Source organism: Ranitomeya imitator, unplaced genomic scaffold, assembly GCF_032444005.1.
Source record: "Ranitomeya imitator isolate aRanImi1 unplaced genomic scaffold, aRanImi1.pri SCAFFOLD_24, whole genome shotgun sequence".
Lineage (NCBI taxonomy): Eukaryota > Metazoa > Chordata > Amphibia > Anura > Dendrobatidae > Ranitomeya > Ranitomeya imitator.
The window spans coordinates 527,911-546,298 of NW_027194605.1; the positions used below are offsets into that span (position 1 = coordinate 527,911).

Below are 18,388 nucleotides of genomic sequence, written 5' to 3' on the forward strand. Positions count from 1 at the left end.
GCGTCTGCTTTTGTCAAGAGTGTGTGTTTTTGACATTGTATACGTTTTTCTAGTTCAAGTAACACCTGATAGGATCAAGGTGCGAAAGCAGGCATCTACTTGCTTTTTCTCTTTCTTTTTGGCTTTTGGACAAAGGCATGAGATTTTTTTTTGCAAAATGGTTTTGTTTCCATGTTTTTTCTTTTTTTCAGTAGTCTGACAAATGAAAGGTTCCTTGGTTGAAAAGTGCACTTTGTCCTGTGTTCAGACATAGAGGAAGACCTGTTGAGTTTGGCTGGATCATTTTTTTTCAATTTCATTTCGGTGTGTTTGAACAGTTTGAGCTTAGCACGGAGTTTCTGTAGTGTAGTGGTTATCACGTTCGCCTAACACGCGAAAGGTCCCCAGTTCAAAACTGGGCAGAAACACGCCATTATGCTTTGCTGACAAAGCTATTGACTTTCAGTTCTTGATCTCGATTGCTTGTCGTGAGCCCAGTAACGTCTTTCATCTAGTTTCTGTAGTGTAGTGGTTATCACGTTCGCCTCACACGCGAAAGGTCCCCAGTTCGAAACTGGGCAGAAACAATGCATTTTGACTTTCAATCCTTGATCTTTATTCCTTGCCATGACCACAGTAACCTTTTTCGTTCCGTTTCTGTAGTGTAGTGGTTATCACATTCGCCTAACACGCGAAAGGTCCCCAGTTCAAAACTGGGCAGAAACATGCCATAATGCTTTGCTGACAAAGCTATTGACTTTCAGTTCTTGATCTCGATTGCTTGTCGTGAGCCCAGTAACGTCTGTTATCTAGTTTCTGTAGTGTAGTGGTTATCACGTTCGCTTTACACGCAAAAGGTCTCCGGTTCGATCCCGGGCAGAAGCATGCGGTTTCTCTTTATTTTGATCACAAGTGTATATTGTTGATGTAATCAGCATCATTTTTACCCCTTTGATGATTTCTACATGCGTCTGCTTTTGTCAAGAGTGTGTGTTTTTGACATTGTATACGTTTTTCTAGTTCAAGTAACACCTGATAGGATCAAGGTGCGAAAGCAGGCATCTACTTGCTTTTTCTCTTTCTTTTTGGCTTTTGGACAAAGGCATGAGATTTTTTTTTGCAAAATGGTTTTGTTTCCATGTTTTTTCTTTTTTTCAGTAGTCTGACAAATGAAAGGTTCCTTGGTTGAAAAGTGCACTTTGTCCTGTGTTCAGACATAGAGGAAGACCTGTTGAGTTTGGCTGGATCATTTTTTTTCAATTTCATTTCGGTGTGTTTGAACAGTTTGAGCTTAGCACGGAGTTTCTGTAGTGTAGTGGTTATCACGTTCGCCTAACACGCGAAAGGTCCCCAGTTCAAAACTGGGCAGAAACACGCCATTATGCTTTGCTGACAAAGCTATTGACTTTCAGTTCTTGATCTCGATTGCTTGTCGTGAGCCCAGTAACGTCTTTCATCTAGTTTCTGTAGTGTAGTGGTTATCACGTTCGCCTCACACGCGAAAGGTCCCCAGTTCGAAACTGGGCAGAAACAATGCATTTTGACTTTCAATCCTTGATCTTTATTCCTTGCCATGACCACAGTAACCTTTTTCGTTCCGTTTCTGTAGTGTAGTGGTTATCACATTCGCCTAACACGCGAAAGGTCCCCAGTTCAAAACTGGGCAGAAACATGCCATAATGCTTTGCTGACAAAGCTATTGACTTTCAGTTCTTGATCTCGATTGCTTGTCGTGAGCCCAGTAACGTCTGTTATCTAGTTTCTGTAGTGTAGTGGTTATCACGTTCGCTTTACACGCGAAAGGTCTCCGGTTCGATCCCGGGCAGAAGCATGCGGTTTCTCTTTATTTTGATCACAAGTGTATATTGTTGATGTAATCAGCATCATTTTTACCCCTTTGATGATTTCTACATGCGTCTGCTTTTGTCAAGAGTGTGTGTTTTTGACATTGTATACGTTTTTCTAGTTCAAGTAACACCTGATAGGATCAAGGTGCGAAAGCAGGCATCTACTTGCTTTTTCTCTTTCTTTTTGGCTTTTGGACAAAGGCATGAGATTTTTTTTTGCAAAATGGTTTTGTTTCCATGTTTTTTCTTTTTTTCAGTAGTCTGACAAATGAAAGGTTCCTTGGTTGAAAAGTGCACTTTGTCCTGTGTTCAGACATAGAGGAAGACCTGTTGAGTTTGGCTGGATCATTTTTTTTCAATTTCATTTCGGTGTGTTTGAACAGTTTGAGCTTAGCACGGAGTTTCTGTAGTGTAGTGGTTATCACGTTCGCCTAACACGCGAAAGGTCCCCAGTTCAAAACTGGGCAGAAACACGCCATTATGCTTTGCTGACAAAGCTATTGACTTTCAGTTCTTGATCTCGATTGCTTGTCGTGAGCCCAGTAACGTCTTTCATCTAGTTTCTGTAGTGTAGTGGTTATCACGTTCGCCTCACACGCGAAAGGTCCCCAGTTCGAAACTGGGCAGAAACAATGCATTTTGACTTTCAATCCTTGATCTTTATTCCTTGCCATGACCACAGTAACCTTTTTCGTTCCGTTTCTGTAGTGTAGTGGTTATCACATTCGCCTAACACGCGAAAGGTCCCCAGTTCAAAACTGGGCAGAAACATGCCATAATGCTTTGCTGACAAAGCTATTGACTTTCAGTTCTTGATCTCGATTGCTTGTCGTGAGCCCAGTAACGTCTGTTATCTAGTTTCTGTAGTGTAGTGGTTATCACGTTCGCTTTACACGCGAAAGGTCTCCGGTTCGATCCCGGGCAGAAGCATGCGGTTTCTCTTTATTTTGATCACAAGTGTATATTGTTGATGTAATCAGCATCATTTTTACCCCTTTGATGATTTCTACATGCGTCTGCTTTTGTCAAGAGTGTGTGTTTTTGACATTGTATACGTTTTTCTAGTTCAAGTAACACCTGATAGGATCAAGGTGCGAAAGCAGGCATCTACTTGCTTTTTCTCTTTCTTTTTGGCTTTTGGACAAAGGCATGAGATTTTTTTTTTGCAAAATGGTTTTGTTTCCATGTTTTTTCTTTTTTTCAGTAGTCTGACAAATGAAAGGTTCCTTGGTTGAAAAGTGCACTTTGTCCTGTGTTCAGACATAGAGGAAGACCTGTTGAGTTTGGCTGGATCATTTTTTTTCAATTTCATTTCGGTGTGTTTGAACAGTTTGAGCTTAGCACGGAGTTTCTGTAGTGTAGTGGTTATCACGTTCGCCTAACACGCGAAAGGTCCCCAGTTCAAAACTGGGCAGAAACACGCCATTATGCTTTGCTGACAAAGCTATTGACTTTCAGTTCTTGATCTCGATTGCTTGTCGTGAGCCCAGTAACGTCTTTCATCTAGTTTCTGTAGTGTAGTGGTTATCACGTTCGCCTCACACGCGAAAGGTCCCCAGTTCGAAACTGGGCAGAAACAATGCATTTTGACTTTCAATCCTTGATCTTTATTCCTTGCCATGACCACAGTAACCTTTTTCATTCCGTTTCTGTAGTGTAGTGGTTATCACATTCGCCTAACACGCGAAAGGTCCCCAGTTCAAAACTGGGCAGAAACATGCCATAATGCTTTGCTGACAAAGCTATTGACTTTCAGTTCTTGATCTCGATTGCTTGTCGTGAGCCCAGTAACGTCTGTTATCTAGTTTCTGTAGTGTAGTGGTTATCACGTTCGCTTTACACGCGAAAGGTCTCCGGTTCGATCCCGGGCAGAAGCATGCGGTTTCTCTTTATTTTGATCACAAGTGTATATTGTTGATGTAATCAGCATCATTTTTACCCCTTTGATGATTTCTACATGCGTCTGCTTTTGTCAAGAGTGTGTGTTTTTGACATTGTATACGTTTTTCTAGTTCAAGTAACACCTGATAGGATCAAGGTGCGAAAGCAGGCATCTACTTGCTTTTTCTCTTTCTTTTTGGCTTTTGGACAAAGGCATGAGATTTTTTTTTTGCAAAATGGTTTTGTTTCCATGTTTTTTCTTTTTTTCAGTAGTCTGACAAATGAAAGGTTCCTTGGTTGAAAAGTGCACTTTGTCCTGTGTTCAGACATAGAGGAAGACCTGTTGAGTTTGGCTGGATCATTTTTTTTCAATTTCATTTCGGTGTGTTTGAACAGTTTGAGCTTAGCACGGAGTTTCTGTAGTGTAGTGGTTATCACGTTCGCCTAACACGCGAAAGGTCCCCAGTTCAAAACTGGGCAGAAACACGCCATTATGCTTTGCTGACAAAGCTATTGACTTTCAGTTCTTGATCTCGATTGCTTGTCGTGAGCCCAGTAACGTCTTTCATCTAGTTTCTGTAGTGTAGTGGTTATCACGTTCGCCTCACACGCGAAAGGTCCCCAGTTCGAAACTGGGCAGAAACAATGCATTTTGACTTTCAATCCTTGATCTTTATTCCTTGCCATGACCACAGTAACCTTTTTCGTTCCGTTTCTGTAGTGTAGTGGTTATCACATTCGCCTAACACGCGAAAGGTCCCCAGTTCAAAACTGGGCAGAAACATGCCATAATGCTTTGCTGACAAAGCTATTGACTTTCAGTTCTTGATCTCGATTGCTTGTCGTGAGCCCAGTAACGTCTGTTATCTAGTTTCTGTAGTGTAGTGGTTATCACGTTCGCTTTACACGCGAAAGGTCTCCGGTTCGATCCCGGGCAGAAGCATGCGGTTTCTCTTTATTTTGATCACAAGTGTATATTGTTGATGTAATCAGCATCATTTTTACCCCTTTGATGATTTCTACATGCGTCTGCTTTTGTCAAGAGTGTGTGTTTTTGACATTGTATACGTTTTTCTAGTTCAAGTAACACCTGATAGGATCAAGGTGCGAAAGCAGGCATCTACTTGCTTTTTCTCTTTCTTTTTGGCTTTTGGACAAAGGCATGAGATTTTTTTTTGCAAAATGGTTTTGTTTCCATGTTTTTTCTTTTTTTCAGTAGTCTGACAAATGAAAGGTTCCTTGGTTGAAAAGTGCACTTTGTCCTGTGTTCAGACATAGAGGAAGACCTGTTGAGTTTGGCTGGATCATTTTTTTTCAATTTCATTTCGGTGTGTTTGAACAGTTTGTGCTTAGCACGGAGTTTCTGTAGTGTAGTGGTTATCACGTTCGCCTAACACGCGAAAGGTCCCCAGTTCAAAACTGGGCAGAAACACGCCATTATGCTGTGCTGACAAAGCTATTGACTTTCAGTTCTTGATCTCGATTGCTTGTCGTGAGCCCAGTAACGTCTTTCATCTAGTTTCTGTAGTGTAGTGGTTATCACGTTCGCCTCACACGCGAAAGGTCCCCAGTTCGAAACTGGGCAGAAACAATGCATTTTGACTTTCAATCCTTGATCTTTATTCCTTGCCATGACCACAGTAACCTTTTTCGTTCCGTTTCTGTAGTGTAGTGGTTATCACATTCGCCTAACACGCGAAAGGTCCCCAGTTCAAAACTGGGCAGAAACATGCCATAATGCTTTGCTGACAAAGCTATTGACTTTCAGTTCTTGATCTCGATTGCTTGTCGTGAGCCCAGTAACGTCTGTTATCTAGTTTCTGTAGTGTAGTGGTTATCACGTTCGCTTTACACGCGAAAGGTCTCCGGTTCGATCCCGGGCAGAAGCATGCGGTTTCTCTTTATTTTGATCACAAGTGTATATTGTTGATGTAATCAGCATCATTTTTACCCCTTTGATGATTTCTACATGCGTCTGCTTTTGTCAAGAGTGTGTGTTTTTGACATTGTATACGTTTTTCTAGTTCAAGTAACACCTGATAGGATCAAGGTGCGAAAGCAGGCATCCACTTGCTTTTTCTCTTTCTTTTTGGCTTTTGGACAAAGGCATGAGATTTTTTTTTGCAAAATGGTTTTGTTTCCATGTTTTTTCTTTTTTTCAGTAGTCTGACAAATGAAAGGTTCCTTGGTTGAAAAGTGCGCTTTGTCCTGTGTTCAGACATAGAGGAAGACCTGTTGAGTTTGGCTGGATCATTTTTTTTCAATTTCATTTCGGTGTGTTTGAACAGTTTGAGCTTAGCACGGAGTTTCTGTAGTGTAGTGGTTATCACGTTCGCCTAACACGCGAAAGGTCCCCAGTTCAAAACTGGGCAGAAACACGCCATTATGCTTTGCTGACAAAGCTATTGACTTTCAGTTCTTGATCTCGATTGCTTGTCGTGAGCCCAGTAACGTCTTTCATCTAGTTTCTGTAGTGTAGTGGTTATCACGTTCGCCTCACACGCGAAAGGTCCCCAGTTCGAAACTGGGCAGAAACAATGCATTTTGACTTTCAATCCTTGATCTTTATTCCTTGCCATGACCACAGTAACCTTTTTCGTTCCGTTTCTGTAGTGTAGTGGTTATCACATTCGCCTAACACGCGAAAGGTCCCCAGTTCAAAACTGGGCAGAAACATGCCATAATGCTTTGCTGACAAAGCTATTGACTTTCAGTTCTTGATCTCGATTGCTTGTCGTGAGCCCAGTAACGTCTGTTATCTAGTTTCTGTAGTGTAGTGGTTATCACGTTCGCTTTACACGCGAAAGGTCTCCGGTTCGATCCCGGGCAGAAGCATGCGGTTTCTCTTTATTTTGATCACAAGTGTATATTGTTGATGTAATCAGCATCATTTTTACCCCTTTGATGATTTCTACATGCGTCTGCTTTTGTCAAGAGTGTGTGTTTTTGACATTGTATACGTTTTTCTAGTTCAAGTAACACCTGATAGGATCAAGGTGCGAAAGCAGGCATCTACTTGCTTTTTCTCTTTCTTTTTGGCTTTTGGACAAAGGCATGAGATTTTTTTTTGCAAAATGGTTTTGTTTCCATGTTTTTTCTTTTTTTCAGTAGTCTGACAAATGAAAGGTTCCTTGGTTGAAAAGTGCACTTTGTCCTGTGTTCAGACATAGAGGAAGACCTGTTGAGTTTGGCTGGATCATTTTTTTTCAATTTCATTTCGGTGTGTTTGAACAGTTTGAGCTTAGCACGGAGTTTCTGTAGTGTAGTGGTTATCACGTTCGCCTAACACGCGAAAGGTCCCCAGTTCAAAACTGGGCAGAAACACGCCATTATGCTTTGCTGACAAAGCTATTGACTTTCAGTTCTTGATCTCGATTGCTTGTCGTGAGCCCAGTAACGTCTTTCATCTAGTTTCTGTAGTGTAGTGGTTATCACGTTCGCCTCACACGCGAAAGGTCCCCAGTTCGAAACTGGGCAGAAACAATGCATTTTGACTTTCAATCCTTGATCTTTATTCCTTGCCATGACCACAGTAACCTTTTTCGTTCCGTTTCTGTAGTGTAGTGGTTATCACATTCGCCTAACACGCGAAAGGTCCCCAGTTCAAAACTGGGCAGAAACATGCCATAATGCTTTGCTGACAAAGCTATTGACTTTCAGTTCTTGATCTCGATTGCTTGTCGTGAGCCCAGTAACGTCTGTTATCTAGTTTCTGTAGTGTAGTGGTTATCACGTTCGCTTTACACGCGAAAGGTCTCCGGTTCGATCCCGGGCAGAAGCATGCGGTTTCTCTTTATTTTGATCACAAGTGTATATTGTTGATGTAATCAGCATCATTTTTACCCCTTTGATGATTTCTACATGCGTCTGCTTTTGTCAAGAGTGTGTGTTTTTGACATTGTATACGTTTTTCTAGTTCAAGTAACACCTGATAGGATCAAGGTGCGAAAGCAGGCATCTACTTGCTTTTTCTCTTTCTTTTTGGCTTTTGGACAAAGGCATGAGATTTTTTTTTGCAAAATGGTTTTGTTTCCATGTTTTTTCTTTTTTTCAGTAGTCTGACAAATGAAAGGTTCCTTGGTTGAAAAGTGCACTTTGTCCTGTGTTCAGACATAGAGGAAGACCTGTTGAGTTTGGCTGGATCATTTTTTTTCAATTTCATTTCGGTGTGTTTGAACAGTTTGAGCTTAGCACGGAGTTTCTGTAGTGTAGCGGTTATCACGTTCGCCTAACACGCGAAAGGTCCCCAGTTCAAAACTGGGCAGAAACACGCGATTATGCTTTGCTGACAAAGCTATTGACTTTCAGTTCTTGATCTCGATTGCTTGTCGTGAGCCCAGTAACGTCTTTCATCTAGTTTCTGTAGTGTAGTGGTTATCACGTTCGCCTCACACGCGAAAGGTCCCCAGTTCGAAACTGGGCAGAAACAATGCATTTTGACTTTCAATCCTTGATCTTTATTCCTTGCCATGACCACAGTAACCTTTTTCGTTCCGTTTCTGTAGTGTAGTGGTTATCACATTCGCCTAACACGCGAAAGGTCCCCAGTTCAAAACTGGGCAGAAACATGCCATAATGCTTTGCTGACAAAGCTATTGACTTTCAGTTCTTGATCTCGATTGCTTGTCGTGAGCCCAGTAACGTCTGTTATCTAGTTTCTGTAGTGTAGTGGTTATCACGTTCGCTTTACACGCGAAAGGTCTCCGGTTCGATCCCGGGCAGAAGCATGCGGTTTCTCTTTATTTTGATCACAAGTGTATATTGTTGATGTAATCAGCATCATTTTTACCCCTTTGATGATTTCTACATGCGTCTGCTTTTGTCAAGAGTGTGTGTTTTTGACATTGTATACGTTTTTCTAGTTCAAGTAACACCTGATAGGATCAAGGTGCGAAAGCAGGCATCTACTTGCTTTTTCTCTTTCTTTTTGGCTTTTGGACAAAGGCATGAGATTTTTTTTTGCAAAATGGTTTTGTTTCCATGTTTTTTCTTTTTTTCAGTAGTCTGACAAATGAAAGGTTCCTTGGTTGAAAAGTGCACTTTGTCCTGTGTTCAGACATAGAGGAAGACCTGTTGAGTTTGGCTGGATCATTTTTTTTCAATTTCATTTCGGTGTGTTTGAACAGTTTGAGCTTAGCACGGAGTTTCTGTAGTGTAGTGGTTGTCACGTTCGCCTAACACGCGAAAGGTCCCCAGTTCAAAACTGGGCAGAAACACGCCATTATGCTTTGCTGACAAAGCTATTGACTTTCAGTTCTTGATCTCGATTGCTTGTCGTGAGCCCAGTAACGTCTTTCATCTAGTTTCTGTAGTGTAGTGGTTATCACGTTCGCCTCACACGCGAAAGGTCCCCAGTTCGAAACTGGGCAGAAACAATGCATTTTGACTTTCAATCCTTGATCTTTATTCCTTGCCATGACCACAGTAACCTTTTTCGTTCCGTTTCTGTAGTGTAGTGGTTATCACATTCGCCTAACACGCGAAAGGTCCCCAGTTCAAAACTGGGCAGAAACATGCCATAATGCTTTGCTGACAAAGCTATTGACTTTCAGTTCTTGATCTCGATTGCTTGTCGTGAGCCCAGTAACGTCTGTTATCTAGTTTCTGTAGTGTAGTGGTTATCACGTTCGCTTTACACGCGAAAGGTCTCCGGTTCGATCCCGGGCAGAAGCATGCGGTTTCTCTTTATTTTGATCACAAGTGTATATTGTTGATGTAATCAGCATCATTTTTACCCCTTTGATGATTTCTACATGCGTCTGCTTTTGTCAAGAGTGTGTGTTTTTGACATTGTATACGTTTTTCTAGTTCAAGTAACACCTGATAGGATCAAGGTGCGAAAGCAGGCATCTACTTGCTTTTTCTCTTTCTTTTTGGCTTTTGGACAAAGGCATGAGATTTTTTTTTGCAAAATGGTTTTGTTTCCATGTTTTTTCTTTTTTTCAGTAGTCTGACAAATGAAAGGTTCCTTGGTTGAAAAGTGCACTTTGTCCTGTGTTCAGACATAGAGGAAGACCTGTTGAGTTTGGCTGGATCATTTTTTTTCAATTTCATTTCGGTGTGTTTGAACAGTTTGAGCTTAGCACGGAGTTTCTGTAGTGTAGTGGTTATCACGTTCGCCTAACACGCGAAAGGTCCCCAGTTCAAAACTGGGCAGAAACACGCCATTATGCTTTGCTGACAAAGCTATTGACTTTCAGTTCTTGATCTCGATTGCTTGTCGTGAGCCCAGTAACGTCTTTCATCTAGTTTCTGTAGTGTAGTGGTTATCACGTTCGCCTCACACGCGAAAGGTCCCCAGTTCGAAACTGGGCAGAAACAATGCATTTTGACTTTCAATCCTTGATCTTTATTCCTTGCCATGACCACAGTAACCTTTTTCGTTCCGTTTCTGTAGTGTAGTGGTTATCACATTCGCCTAACACGCGAAAGGTCCCCAGTTCAAAACTGGGCAGAAACATGCCATAATGCTTTGCTGACAAAGCTATTGACTTTCAGTTCTTGATCTCGATTGCTTGTCGTGAGCCCAGTAACGTCTGTTATCTAGTTTCTGTAGTGTAGTGGTTATCACGTTCGCTTTACACGCGAAAGGTCTCCGGTTCGATCCCGGGCAGAAGCATGCGGTTTCTCTTTATTTTGATCACAAGTGTATATTGTTGATGTAATCAGCATCATTTTTACCCCTTTGATGATTTCTACATGCGTCTGCTTTTGTCAAGAGTGTGTGTTTTTGACATTGTATACGTTTTTCTAGTTCAAGTAACACCTGATAGGATCAAGGTGCGAAAGCAGGCATCTACTTGCTTTTTCTCTTTCTTTTTGGCTTTTGGACAAAGGCATGAGATTTTTTTTTGCAAAATGGTTTTGTTTCCATGTTTTTTCTTTTTTTCAGTAGTCTGACAAATGAAAGGTTCCTTGGTTGAAAAGTGCACTTTGTCCTGTGTTCAGACATAGAGGAAGACCTGTTGAGTTTGGCTGGATCATTTTTTTTCAATTTCATTTCGGTGTGTTTGAACAGTTTGAGCTTAGCACGGAGTTTCTGTAGTGTAGTGGTTATCACGTTCGCCTAACACGCGAAAGGTCCCCAGTTCAAAACTGGGCAGAAACACGCCATTATGCTTTGCTGACAAAGCTATTGACTTTCAGTTCTTGATCTCGATTGCTTGTCGTGAGCCCAGTAACGTCTTTCATCTAGTTTCTGTAGTGTAGTGGTTATCACGTTCGCCTCACACGCGAAAGGTCCCCAGTTCGAAACTGGGCAGAAACAATGCATTTTGACTTTCAATCCTTGATCTTTATTCCTTGCCATGACCACAGTAACCTTTTTCGTTCCGTTTCTGTAGTGTAGTGGTTATCACATTCGCCTAACACGCGAAAGGTCCCCAGTTCAAAACTGGGCAGAAACATGCCATAATGCTTTGCTGACAAAGCTATTGACTTTCAGTTCTTGATCTCGATTGCTTGTCGTGAGCCCAGTAACGTCTGTTATCTAGTTTCTGTAGTGTAGTGGTTATCACGTTCGCTTTACACGCGAAAGGTCTCCGGTTCGATCCCGGGCAGAAGCATGCGGTTTCTCTTTATTTTGATCACAAGTGTATATTGTTGATGTAATCAGCATCATTTTTACCCCTTTGATGATTTCTACATGCGTCTGCTTTTGTCAAGAGTGTGTGTTTTTGACATTGTATACGTTTTTCTAGTTCAAGTAACACCTGATAGGATCAAGGTGCGAAAGCAGGCATCTACTTGCTTTTTCTCTTTCTTTTTGGCTTTTGGACAAAGGCATGAGATTTTTTTTTGCAAAATGGTTTTGTTTCCATGTTTTTTCTTTTTTTCAGTAGTCTGACAAATGAAAGGTTCCTTGGTTGAAAAGTGCACTTTGTCCTGTGTTCAGACATAGAGGAAGACCTGTTGAGTTTGGCTGGATCATTTTTTTTCAATTTCATTTCGGTGTGTTTGAACAGTTTGAGCTTAGCACGGAGTTTCTGTAGTGTAGTGGTTATCACGTTCGCCTAACACGCGAAAGGTCCCCAGTTCAAAACTGGGCAGAAACACGCCATTATGCTTTGCTGACAAAGCTATTGACTTTCAGTTCTTGATCTCGATTGCTTGTCGTGAGCCCAGTAACGTCTTTCATCTAGTTTCTGTAGTGTAGTGGTTATCACGTTCGCCTCACACGTGAAAGGTCCCCAGTTCGAAACTGGGCAGAAACAATGCATTTTGACTTTCAATCCTTGATCTTTATTCCTTGCCATGACCACAGTAACCTTTTTCGTTCCGTTTCTGTAGTGTAGTGGTTATCACATTCGCCTAACACGCGAAAGGTCCCCAGTTCAAAACTGGGCAGAAACATGCCATAATGCTTTGCTGACAAAGCTATTGACTTTCAGTTCTTGATCTCGATTGCTTGTCGTGAGCCCAGTAACGTCTGTTATCTAGTTTCTGTAGTGTAGTGGTTATCACGTTCGCTTTACACGCGAAAGGTCTCCGGTTCGATCCCGGGCAGAAGCATGCGGTTTCTCTTTATTTTGATCACAAGTGTATATTGTTGATGTAATCAGCATCATTTTTACCCCTTTGATGATTTCTACATGCGTCTGCTTTTGTCAAGAGTGTGTGTTTTTGACATTGTATACGTTTTTCTAGTTCAAGTAACACCTGATAGGATCAAGGTGCGAAAGCAGGCATCTACTTGCTTTTTCTCTTTCTTTTTGGCTTTTGGACAAAGGCATGAGATTTTTTTTTGCAAAATGGTTTTGTTTCCATGTTTTTTCTTTTTTTCAGTAGTCTGACAAATGAAAGGTTCCTTGGTTGAAAAGTGCACTTTGTCCTGTGTTCAGACATAGAGGAAGACCTGTTGAGTTTGGCTGGATCATTTTTTTTCAATTTAATTTCGGTGTGTTTGAACAGTTTGAGCTTAGCACGGAGTTTCTGTAGTGTAGTGGTTATCACGTTCGCCTAACACGCGAAAGGTCCCCAGTTCAAAACTGGGCAGAAACACGCCATTATGCTTTGCTGACAAAGCTATTGACTTTCAGTTCTTGATCTCGATTGCTTGTCTTGAGCCCAGTAACGTCTTTCATCTAGTTTCTGTAGTGTAGTGGTTATCACGTTCGCCTCACACGCGAAAGGTCCCCAGTTCGAAACTGGGCAGAAACAATGCATTTTGACTTTCAATCCTTGATCTTTATTCCTTGCCATGACCACAGTAACCTTTTTTGTTCCGTTTCTGTAGTGTAGTGGTTATCACATTCGCCTAACACGCGAAAGGTCCCCAGTTCAAAACTGGGCAGAAACATGCCATAATGCTTTGCTGACAAAGCTATTGACTTTCAGTTCTTGATCTCGATTGCTTGTCATGAGCCCAGTAACGTCTGTTATCTAGTTTCTGTAGTGTAGTGGTTATCACGTTCGCTTTACACGCGAAAGGTCTCCGGTTCGATCCCGGGCAGAAGCATGCGGTTTCTCTTTATTTTGATCACAAGTGTATATTGTTGATGTAATCAGCATCATTTTTACCCCTTTGATGATTTCTACATGCGTCTGCTTTTGTCAAGAGTGTGTGTTTTTGACATTGTATACGTTTTTCTAGTTCAAGTAACACCTGATAGGATCAAGGTGCGAAAGCAGGCATCTACTTGCTTTTTCTCTTTCTTTTTGGCTTTTGGACAAAGGCATGAGATTTTTTTTTGCAAAATGGTTTTGTTTCCATGTTTTTTCTTTTTTTCAGTAGTCTGACAAATGAAAGGTTCCTTGGTTGAAAAGTGCACTTTGTCCTGTGTTCAGACATAGAGGAAGACCTGTTGAGTTTGGCTGGATCATTTTTTTTCAATTTCATTTCGGTGTGTTTGAACAGTTTGAGCTTAGCACGGAGTTTCTGTAGTGTAGTGGTTATCACGTTCGCCTAACACGCGAAAGGTCCCCAGTTCAAAACTGGGCAGAAACACGCCATTATGCTTTGCTGACAAAGCTATTGACTTTCAGTTCTTGATCTCGATTGCTTGTCGTGAGCCCAGTAACGTCTTTCATCTAGTTTCTGTAGTGTAGTGGTTATCACGTTCGCCTCACACGCGAAAGGTCCCCAGTTCGAAACTGGGCAGAAACAATGCATTTTGACTTTCAATCCTTGAACTTTATTCCTTGCCATGACCACGGTAACCTTTTTCGTTCCGTTTCTGTAGTGTAGTGGTTATCACATTCGCCTAACACGCGAAAGGTCCCCAGTTCAAAACTGGGCAGAAACATGCCATAATGCTTTGCTGACAAAGCTATTGACTTTCAGTTCTTGATCTCGATTGCTTGTCGTGAGCCCAGTAACGTCTGTTATCTAGTTTCTGTAGTGTAGTGGTTATCACGTTCGCTTTACACGCGAAAGATCTCCGGTTCGATCCCGGGCAGAAGCATGCGGTTTCTCTTTATTTTGATCACAAGTGTATATTGTTGATGTAATCAGCATCATTTTTACCCCTTTGATGATTTCTACATGCGTCTGCTTTTGTCAAGAGTGTGTGTTTTTGACATTGTATACGTTTTTCTAGTTCAAGTAACACCTGATAGGATCAAGGTGCGAAAGCAGGCATCTACTTGCTTTTTCTCTTTCTTTTTGGCTTTTGGACAAAGGCATGAGATTTTTTTTTGCAAAATGGTTTTGTTTCCATGTTTTTTCTTTTTTTCAGTAGTCTGACAAATGAAAGGTTCCTTGGTTGAAAAGTGCACTTTGTCCTGTGTTCAGACATAGAGGAAGACCTGTTGAGTTTGGCTGGATCATTTTTTTTCAATTTCATTTCGGTGTGTTTGAACAGTTTGAGCTTAGCACGGAGTTTCTGTAGTGTAGTGGTTATCACGTTCGCCTAACACGCGAAAGGTCCCCAGTTCAAAACTGGGCAGAAACACGCCATTATGCTTTGCTGACAAAGCTATTGACTTTCAGTTCTTGATCTCGATTGCTTGTCGTGAGCCCAGTAACGTCTTTCATCTAGTTTCTGTAGTGTAGTGGTTATCACGTTCGCCTCACACGCGAAAGGTCCCCAGTTCGAAACTGGGCAGAAACAATGCATTTTGACTTTCAATCCTTGATCTTTATTCCTTGCCATGACCACAGTAACCTTTTTCGTTCCGTTTCTGTAGTGTAGTGGTTATCACATTCGCCTAACACGCGAAAGGTCCCCAGTTCAAAACTGGGCAGAAACATGCCATAATGCTTTGCTGACAAAGCTATTGACTTTCAGTTCTTGATCTCGATTGCTTGTCGTGAGCCCAGTAACGTCTGTTATCTAGTTTCTGTAGTGTAGTGGTTATCACGTTCGCTTTACACGCGAAAGGTCTCCGGTTCGATCCCGGGCAGAAGCATGCGGTTTCTCTTTATTTTGATCACAAGTGTATATTGTTGATGTAATCAGCATCATTTTTACCCCTTTGATGATTTCTACATGCGTCTGCTTTTGTCAAGAGTGTGTGTTTTTGACATTGTATACGTTTTTCTAGTTCAAGTAACACCTGATAGGATCAAGGTGTGAAAGCAGGCATCTACTTGCTTTTTCTCTTTCTTTTTGGCTTTTGGACAAAGGCATGAGATTTTTTTTTGCAAAATGGTTTTGTTTCCATGTTTTTTCTTTTTTTCAGTAGTCTGACAAATGAAAGGTTCCTTGGTTGAAAAGTGCACTTTGTCCTGTGTTCAGACATAGAGGAAGACCTGTTGAGTTTGGCTGGATCATTTTTTTTCAATTTCATTTCGGTGTGTTTGAACAGTTTGAGCTTAGCACGGAGTTTCTGTAGTGTAGTGGTTATCACGTTCGCCTAACACGCGAAAGGTCCCCAGTTCAAAACTGGGCAGAAACACGCCATTATGCTTTGCTGACAAAGCTATTGACTTTCAGTTCTTGATCTCGATTGCTTGTTGTGAGCCCAGTAACGTCTTTCATCTAGTTTCTGTAGTGTAGTGGTTATCACGTTCGCCTCACGCGTGAAAGGTCCCCAGTTCGAAACTGGGCAGAAACAATGCATTTTGACTTTCAATCCTTGATCTTTATTCCTTGCCATGACCACAGTAACCTTTTTCGTTCCGTTTCTGTAGTGTAGTGGTTATCACATTCGCCTAACACGCGAAAGGTCCCCAGTTCAAAACTGGGCAGAAACATGCCATAATGCTTTGCTGACAAAGCTATTGACTTTCAGTTCTTGATCTCGATTGCTTGTCGTGAGCCCAGTAACGTCTGTTATCTAGTTTCTGTAGTGTAGTGGTTATCACGTTCGCTTTACACGCGAAAGGTCTCCGGTTCGATCCCGGGCAGAAGCATGCGGTTTCTCTTTATTTTGATCACAAGTGTATATTGTTGATGTAATCAGCATCATTTTTACCCCTTTGATGATTTCTACATGCGTCTGCTTTTGTCAAGAGTGTGTGTTTTTGACATTGTATACGTTTTTCTAGTTCAAGTAACACCTGATAGGATCAAGGTGCGAAAGCAGGCATCTACTTGCTTTTTCTCTTTCTTTTTGGCTTTTGGACAAAGGCATGAGATTTTTTTTTGCAAAATGGTTTTGTTTCCATGTTTTTTCTTTTTTTCAGTAGTCTGACAAATGAAAGGTTCCTTGGTTGAAAAGTGCACTTTGTCCTGTGTTCAGACATAGAGGAAGACCTGTTGAGTTTGGCTGGATCATTTTTTTTCAATTTCATTTCGGTGTGTTTGAACAGTTTGATCTTAGCACGGAGTTTCTGTAGTGTAGTGGTTATCACGTTCGCCTAACACGCGAAAGGTCCCCAGTTCAAAACTGGGCAGAAACACGCCATTATGCTTTGCTGACAAAGCTATTGACTTTCAGTTCTTGATCTCGATTGCTTGTCGTGAGCCCAGTAACGTCTTTCATCTAGTTTCTGTAGTGTAGTGGTTATCACGTTCGCCTCACACGCGAAAGGTCCCCAGTTCGAAACTGGGCAGAAACAATGCATTTTGACTTTCAATCCTTGATCTTTATTCCTTGCCATGACCACAGTAACCTTTTTCGTTCAGTTTCTGTAGTGTAGTGGTTATCACATTCGCCTAACACGCGAAAGGTCCCCAGTTCAAAACTGGGCAGAAACATGCCATAATGCTTTGCTGACAAAGCTATTGACTTTCAGTTCTTGATCTCGATTGCTTGTCATGAGCCCAGTAACGTCTGTTATCTAGTTTCTGTAGTGTAGTGGTTATCACGTTCGCTTTACACGCGAAAGGTCTCCGGTTCGATCCCGGGCAGAAGCATGCGGTTTCTCTTTATTTTGATCACAAGTGTATATTGTTGATGTAATCAGCATCATTTTTACCCCTTTGATGATTTCTACATGCGTCTGCTTTTGTCAAGAGTGTGTGTTTTTGACATTGTATACGTTTTTCTAGTTCAAGTAACACCTGATAGGATCAAGGTGCGAAAGCAGGCATCTACTTGCTTTTTCTCTTTCTTTTTGGCTTTTGGACAAAGGCATGAGATTTTTTTTTGCAAAATGGTTTTGTTTCCATGTTTTTTCTTTTTTTCAGTAGTCTGACAAATGAAAGGTTCCTTGGTTGAAAAGTGCACTTTGTCCTGTGTTCAGACATAGAGGAAGACCTGTTGAGTTTGGCTGGATCATTTTTTTTCAATTTCATTTCGGTGTGTTTGAACAGTTTGAGCTTAGCACGGAGTTTCTGTAGTGTAGTGGTTGTCACGTTCGCCTAACACGCGAAAGGTCCCCAGTTCAAAACTGGGCAGAAACACGCCATTATGCTTTGCTGACAAAGCTATTGACTTTCAGTTCTTGATCTCGATTGCTTGTCGTGAGCCCAGTAACGTCTTTCATCTAGTTTCTGTAGTGTAGTGGTTATCACGTTCGCCTCACACGCGAAAGGTCCCCAGTTCGAAACTGGGCAGAAACAATGCATTTTGACTTTCAATCCTTGATCTTTATTCCTTGCCATGACCACAGTAACCTTTTTCGTTCCGTTTCTGTAGTGTAGTGGTTATCACATTCGCCTAACACGCGAAAGGTCCCCAGTTCAAAACTGGGCAGAAACATGCCATAATGCTTTGCTGACAAAGCTATTGACTTTCAGTTCTTGATCTCGATTGCTTGTCGTGAGCCCAGTAACGTCTGTTATCTAGTTTCTGTAGTGTAGTGGTTATCACGGTCGCTTTACACGCGAAAGGTCTCCGGTTCGATCCCGGGCAGAAGCATGCGGTTTCTCTTTATTTTGATCACAAGTGTATATTGTTGATGTAATCAGCATCATTTTTACCCCTTTGATGATTTCTACATGCGTCTGCTTTTGTCAAGAGTGTGTGTTTTTGACATTGTATACGTTTTTCTAGTTCAAGTAACACCTGATAGGATCAAGGTGCGAAAGCAGGCATCTACTTGCTTTTTCTCTTTCTTTTTGGCTTTTGGACAAAGGCATGAGATTTTTTTTTGCAAAATGGTTTTGTTTCCATGTTTTTTCTTTTTTTCAGTAGTCTGACAAATGAAAGGTTCCTTGGTTGAAAAGTGCACTTTGTCCTGTGTTCAGACATAGAGGAAGACCTGTTGAGTTTGGCTGGATCATTTTTTTTCAATTTCATTTCGGTGTGTTTGAACAGTTTGAGCTTAGCACGGAGTTTCTGTAGTGTAGTGGTTATCACGTTCGCCTAACACGCGAAAGGTCCCCAGTTCAAAACTGGGCAGAAACACGCCA

The 18,388-nt window shown here is 41.5% G+C and overlaps 50 non-coding genes across 50 annotated transcripts; all 50 read left to right on the top strand.

The window, feature by feature from the left end:
- The first annotated feature begins 334 nt into the window (after positions 1 to 334).
- Positions 335 to 407, top strand: TRNAV-AAC (transfer RNA valine (anticodon AAC)). The gene has a single exon. It is a non-coding gene; the product is annotated as a tRNA-Val (tRNA).
- An 86-nt stretch (positions 408 to 493) lies between these two features.
- Positions 494 to 566, top strand: TRNAV-CAC (transfer RNA valine (anticodon CAC)). Its single transcript has one exon. It is a non-coding gene; the product is annotated as a tRNA-Val (tRNA).
- Positions 567 to 1,280: 714 nt separating this feature from the next.
- On the top strand, positions 1,281 to 1,353 carry TRNAV-AAC (transfer RNA valine (anticodon AAC)). Its single transcript has one exon. It is a non-coding gene; the product is annotated as a tRNA-Val (tRNA).
- Positions 1,354 to 1,439: 86 nt separating this feature from the next.
- On the top strand, positions 1,440 to 1,512 carry TRNAV-CAC (transfer RNA valine (anticodon CAC)). The gene has a single exon. It is a non-coding gene; the product is annotated as a tRNA-Val (tRNA).
- Positions 1,513 to 1,737: 225 nt separating this feature from the next.
- TRNAV-UAC (transfer RNA valine (anticodon UAC)) lies at positions 1,738 to 1,810 on the top strand. The gene has a single exon. It is a non-coding gene; the product is annotated as a tRNA-Val (tRNA).
- Positions 1,811 to 2,226: 416 nt separating this feature from the next.
- On the top strand, positions 2,227 to 2,299 carry TRNAV-AAC (transfer RNA valine (anticodon AAC)). The gene has a single exon. It is a non-coding gene; the product is annotated as a tRNA-Val (tRNA).
- An 86-nt stretch (positions 2,300 to 2,385) lies between these two features.
- Positions 2,386 to 2,458, top strand: TRNAV-CAC (transfer RNA valine (anticodon CAC)). Its single transcript has one exon. It is a non-coding gene; the product is annotated as a tRNA-Val (tRNA).
- A 225-nt stretch (positions 2,459 to 2,683) lies between these two features.
- Positions 2,684 to 2,756, top strand: TRNAV-UAC (transfer RNA valine (anticodon UAC)). Its single transcript has one exon. It is a non-coding gene; the product is annotated as a tRNA-Val (tRNA).
- Positions 2,757 to 3,173: 417 nt separating this feature from the next.
- On the top strand, positions 3,174 to 3,246 carry TRNAV-AAC (transfer RNA valine (anticodon AAC)). The gene has a single exon. It is a non-coding gene; the product is annotated as a tRNA-Val (tRNA).
- Positions 3,247 to 3,332: 86 nt separating this feature from the next.
- On the top strand, positions 3,333 to 3,405 carry TRNAV-CAC (transfer RNA valine (anticodon CAC)). Its single transcript has one exon. It is a non-coding gene; the product is annotated as a tRNA-Val (tRNA).
- A 225-nt stretch (positions 3,406 to 3,630) lies between these two features.
- Positions 3,631 to 3,703, top strand: TRNAV-UAC (transfer RNA valine (anticodon UAC)). The gene has a single exon. It is a non-coding gene; the product is annotated as a tRNA-Val (tRNA).
- A 417-nt stretch (positions 3,704 to 4,120) lies between these two features.
- On the top strand, positions 4,121 to 4,193 carry TRNAV-AAC (transfer RNA valine (anticodon AAC)). The gene has a single exon. It is a non-coding gene; the product is annotated as a tRNA-Val (tRNA).
- Positions 4,194 to 4,279: 86 nt separating this feature from the next.
- TRNAV-CAC (transfer RNA valine (anticodon CAC)) lies at positions 4,280 to 4,352 on the top strand. The gene has a single exon. It is a non-coding gene; the product is annotated as a tRNA-Val (tRNA).
- Positions 4,353 to 4,577: 225 nt separating this feature from the next.
- TRNAV-UAC (transfer RNA valine (anticodon UAC)) lies at positions 4,578 to 4,650 on the top strand. Its single transcript has one exon. It is a non-coding gene; the product is annotated as a tRNA-Val (tRNA).
- A 416-nt stretch (positions 4,651 to 5,066) lies between these two features.
- On the top strand, positions 5,067 to 5,139 carry TRNAV-AAC (transfer RNA valine (anticodon AAC)). Its single transcript has one exon. It is a non-coding gene; the product is annotated as a tRNA-Val (tRNA).
- An 86-nt stretch (positions 5,140 to 5,225) lies between these two features.
- Positions 5,226 to 5,298, top strand: TRNAV-CAC (transfer RNA valine (anticodon CAC)). Its single transcript has one exon. It is a non-coding gene; the product is annotated as a tRNA-Val (tRNA).
- Positions 5,299 to 5,523: 225 nt separating this feature from the next.
- Positions 5,524 to 5,596, top strand: TRNAV-UAC (transfer RNA valine (anticodon UAC)). The gene has a single exon. It is a non-coding gene; the product is annotated as a tRNA-Val (tRNA).
- A 416-nt stretch (positions 5,597 to 6,012) lies between these two features.
- TRNAV-AAC (transfer RNA valine (anticodon AAC)) lies at positions 6,013 to 6,085 on the top strand. Its single transcript has one exon. It is a non-coding gene; the product is annotated as a tRNA-Val (tRNA).
- An 86-nt stretch (positions 6,086 to 6,171) lies between these two features.
- On the top strand, positions 6,172 to 6,244 carry TRNAV-CAC (transfer RNA valine (anticodon CAC)). The gene has a single exon. It is a non-coding gene; the product is annotated as a tRNA-Val (tRNA).
- A 225-nt stretch (positions 6,245 to 6,469) lies between these two features.
- TRNAV-UAC (transfer RNA valine (anticodon UAC)) lies at positions 6,470 to 6,542 on the top strand. The gene has a single exon. It is a non-coding gene; the product is annotated as a tRNA-Val (tRNA).
- Positions 6,543 to 6,958: 416 nt separating this feature from the next.
- TRNAV-AAC (transfer RNA valine (anticodon AAC)) lies at positions 6,959 to 7,031 on the top strand. The gene has a single exon. It is a non-coding gene; the product is annotated as a tRNA-Val (tRNA).
- Positions 7,032 to 7,117: 86 nt separating this feature from the next.
- TRNAV-CAC (transfer RNA valine (anticodon CAC)) lies at positions 7,118 to 7,190 on the top strand. The gene has a single exon. It is a non-coding gene; the product is annotated as a tRNA-Val (tRNA).
- A 225-nt stretch (positions 7,191 to 7,415) lies between these two features.
- TRNAV-UAC (transfer RNA valine (anticodon UAC)) lies at positions 7,416 to 7,488 on the top strand. Its single transcript has one exon. It is a non-coding gene; the product is annotated as a tRNA-Val (tRNA).
- Positions 7,489 to 8,063: 575 nt separating this feature from the next.
- TRNAV-CAC (transfer RNA valine (anticodon CAC)) lies at positions 8,064 to 8,136 on the top strand. The gene has a single exon. It is a non-coding gene; the product is annotated as a tRNA-Val (tRNA).
- Positions 8,137 to 8,361: 225 nt separating this feature from the next.
- Positions 8,362 to 8,434, top strand: TRNAV-UAC (transfer RNA valine (anticodon UAC)). Its single transcript has one exon. It is a non-coding gene; the product is annotated as a tRNA-Val (tRNA).
- A 575-nt stretch (positions 8,435 to 9,009) lies between these two features.
- On the top strand, positions 9,010 to 9,082 carry TRNAV-CAC (transfer RNA valine (anticodon CAC)). The gene has a single exon. It is a non-coding gene; the product is annotated as a tRNA-Val (tRNA).
- A 225-nt stretch (positions 9,083 to 9,307) lies between these two features.
- Positions 9,308 to 9,380, top strand: TRNAV-UAC (transfer RNA valine (anticodon UAC)). The gene has a single exon. It is a non-coding gene; the product is annotated as a tRNA-Val (tRNA).
- Positions 9,381 to 9,796: 416 nt separating this feature from the next.
- TRNAV-AAC (transfer RNA valine (anticodon AAC)) lies at positions 9,797 to 9,869 on the top strand. The gene has a single exon. It is a non-coding gene; the product is annotated as a tRNA-Val (tRNA).
- Positions 9,870 to 9,955: 86 nt separating this feature from the next.
- Positions 9,956 to 10,028, top strand: TRNAV-CAC (transfer RNA valine (anticodon CAC)). Its single transcript has one exon. It is a non-coding gene; the product is annotated as a tRNA-Val (tRNA).
- A 225-nt stretch (positions 10,029 to 10,253) lies between these two features.
- On the top strand, positions 10,254 to 10,326 carry TRNAV-UAC (transfer RNA valine (anticodon UAC)). Its single transcript has one exon. It is a non-coding gene; the product is annotated as a tRNA-Val (tRNA).
- Positions 10,327 to 10,742: 416 nt separating this feature from the next.
- On the top strand, positions 10,743 to 10,815 carry TRNAV-AAC (transfer RNA valine (anticodon AAC)). The gene has a single exon. It is a non-coding gene; the product is annotated as a tRNA-Val (tRNA).
- An 86-nt stretch (positions 10,816 to 10,901) lies between these two features.
- Positions 10,902 to 10,974, top strand: TRNAV-CAC (transfer RNA valine (anticodon CAC)). Its single transcript has one exon. It is a non-coding gene; the product is annotated as a tRNA-Val (tRNA).
- A 225-nt stretch (positions 10,975 to 11,199) lies between these two features.
- Positions 11,200 to 11,272, top strand: TRNAV-UAC (transfer RNA valine (anticodon UAC)). The gene has a single exon. It is a non-coding gene; the product is annotated as a tRNA-Val (tRNA).
- Positions 11,273 to 11,688: 416 nt separating this feature from the next.
- Positions 11,689 to 11,761, top strand: TRNAV-AAC (transfer RNA valine (anticodon AAC)). Its single transcript has one exon. It is a non-coding gene; the product is annotated as a tRNA-Val (tRNA).
- Positions 11,762 to 12,145: 384 nt separating this feature from the next.
- Positions 12,146 to 12,218, top strand: TRNAV-UAC (transfer RNA valine (anticodon UAC)). Its single transcript has one exon. It is a non-coding gene; the product is annotated as a tRNA-Val (tRNA).
- A 416-nt stretch (positions 12,219 to 12,634) lies between these two features.
- On the top strand, positions 12,635 to 12,707 carry TRNAV-AAC (transfer RNA valine (anticodon AAC)). The gene has a single exon. It is a non-coding gene; the product is annotated as a tRNA-Val (tRNA).
- An 86-nt stretch (positions 12,708 to 12,793) lies between these two features.
- On the top strand, positions 12,794 to 12,866 carry TRNAV-CAC (transfer RNA valine (anticodon CAC)). The gene has a single exon. It is a non-coding gene; the product is annotated as a tRNA-Val (tRNA).
- A 225-nt stretch (positions 12,867 to 13,091) lies between these two features.
- Positions 13,092 to 13,164, top strand: TRNAV-UAC (transfer RNA valine (anticodon UAC)). The gene has a single exon. It is a non-coding gene; the product is annotated as a tRNA-Val (tRNA).
- Positions 13,165 to 13,580: 416 nt separating this feature from the next.
- TRNAV-AAC (transfer RNA valine (anticodon AAC)) lies at positions 13,581 to 13,653 on the top strand. Its single transcript has one exon. It is a non-coding gene; the product is annotated as a tRNA-Val (tRNA).
- Positions 13,654 to 13,739: 86 nt separating this feature from the next.
- On the top strand, positions 13,740 to 13,812 carry TRNAV-CAC (transfer RNA valine (anticodon CAC)). The gene has a single exon. It is a non-coding gene; the product is annotated as a tRNA-Val (tRNA).
- Positions 13,813 to 14,526: 714 nt separating this feature from the next.
- Positions 14,527 to 14,599, top strand: TRNAV-AAC (transfer RNA valine (anticodon AAC)). The gene has a single exon. It is a non-coding gene; the product is annotated as a tRNA-Val (tRNA).
- An 86-nt stretch (positions 14,600 to 14,685) lies between these two features.
- On the top strand, positions 14,686 to 14,758 carry TRNAV-CAC (transfer RNA valine (anticodon CAC)). The gene has a single exon. It is a non-coding gene; the product is annotated as a tRNA-Val (tRNA).
- Positions 14,759 to 14,983: 225 nt separating this feature from the next.
- Positions 14,984 to 15,056, top strand: TRNAV-UAC (transfer RNA valine (anticodon UAC)). The gene has a single exon. It is a non-coding gene; the product is annotated as a tRNA-Val (tRNA).
- A 416-nt stretch (positions 15,057 to 15,472) lies between these two features.
- TRNAV-AAC (transfer RNA valine (anticodon AAC)) lies at positions 15,473 to 15,545 on the top strand. The gene has a single exon. It is a non-coding gene; the product is annotated as a tRNA-Val (tRNA).
- A 384-nt stretch (positions 15,546 to 15,929) lies between these two features.
- On the top strand, positions 15,930 to 16,002 carry TRNAV-UAC (transfer RNA valine (anticodon UAC)). The gene has a single exon. It is a non-coding gene; the product is annotated as a tRNA-Val (tRNA).
- A 416-nt stretch (positions 16,003 to 16,418) lies between these two features.
- TRNAV-AAC (transfer RNA valine (anticodon AAC)) lies at positions 16,419 to 16,491 on the top strand. The gene has a single exon. It is a non-coding gene; the product is annotated as a tRNA-Val (tRNA).
- Positions 16,492 to 16,577: 86 nt separating this feature from the next.
- TRNAV-CAC (transfer RNA valine (anticodon CAC)) lies at positions 16,578 to 16,650 on the top strand. Its single transcript has one exon. It is a non-coding gene; the product is annotated as a tRNA-Val (tRNA).
- Positions 16,651 to 16,875: 225 nt separating this feature from the next.
- On the top strand, positions 16,876 to 16,948 carry TRNAV-UAC (transfer RNA valine (anticodon UAC)). Its single transcript has one exon. It is a non-coding gene; the product is annotated as a tRNA-Val (tRNA).
- Positions 16,949 to 17,523: 575 nt separating this feature from the next.
- Positions 17,524 to 17,596, top strand: TRNAV-CAC (transfer RNA valine (anticodon CAC)). The gene has a single exon. It is a non-coding gene; the product is annotated as a tRNA-Val (tRNA).
- Positions 17,597 to 18,310: 714 nt separating this feature from the next.
- TRNAV-AAC (transfer RNA valine (anticodon AAC)) lies at positions 18,311 to 18,383 on the top strand. The gene has a single exon. It is a non-coding gene; the product is annotated as a tRNA-Val (tRNA).
- The last annotated feature ends 5 nt before the right edge of the window (positions 18,384 to 18,388 follow it).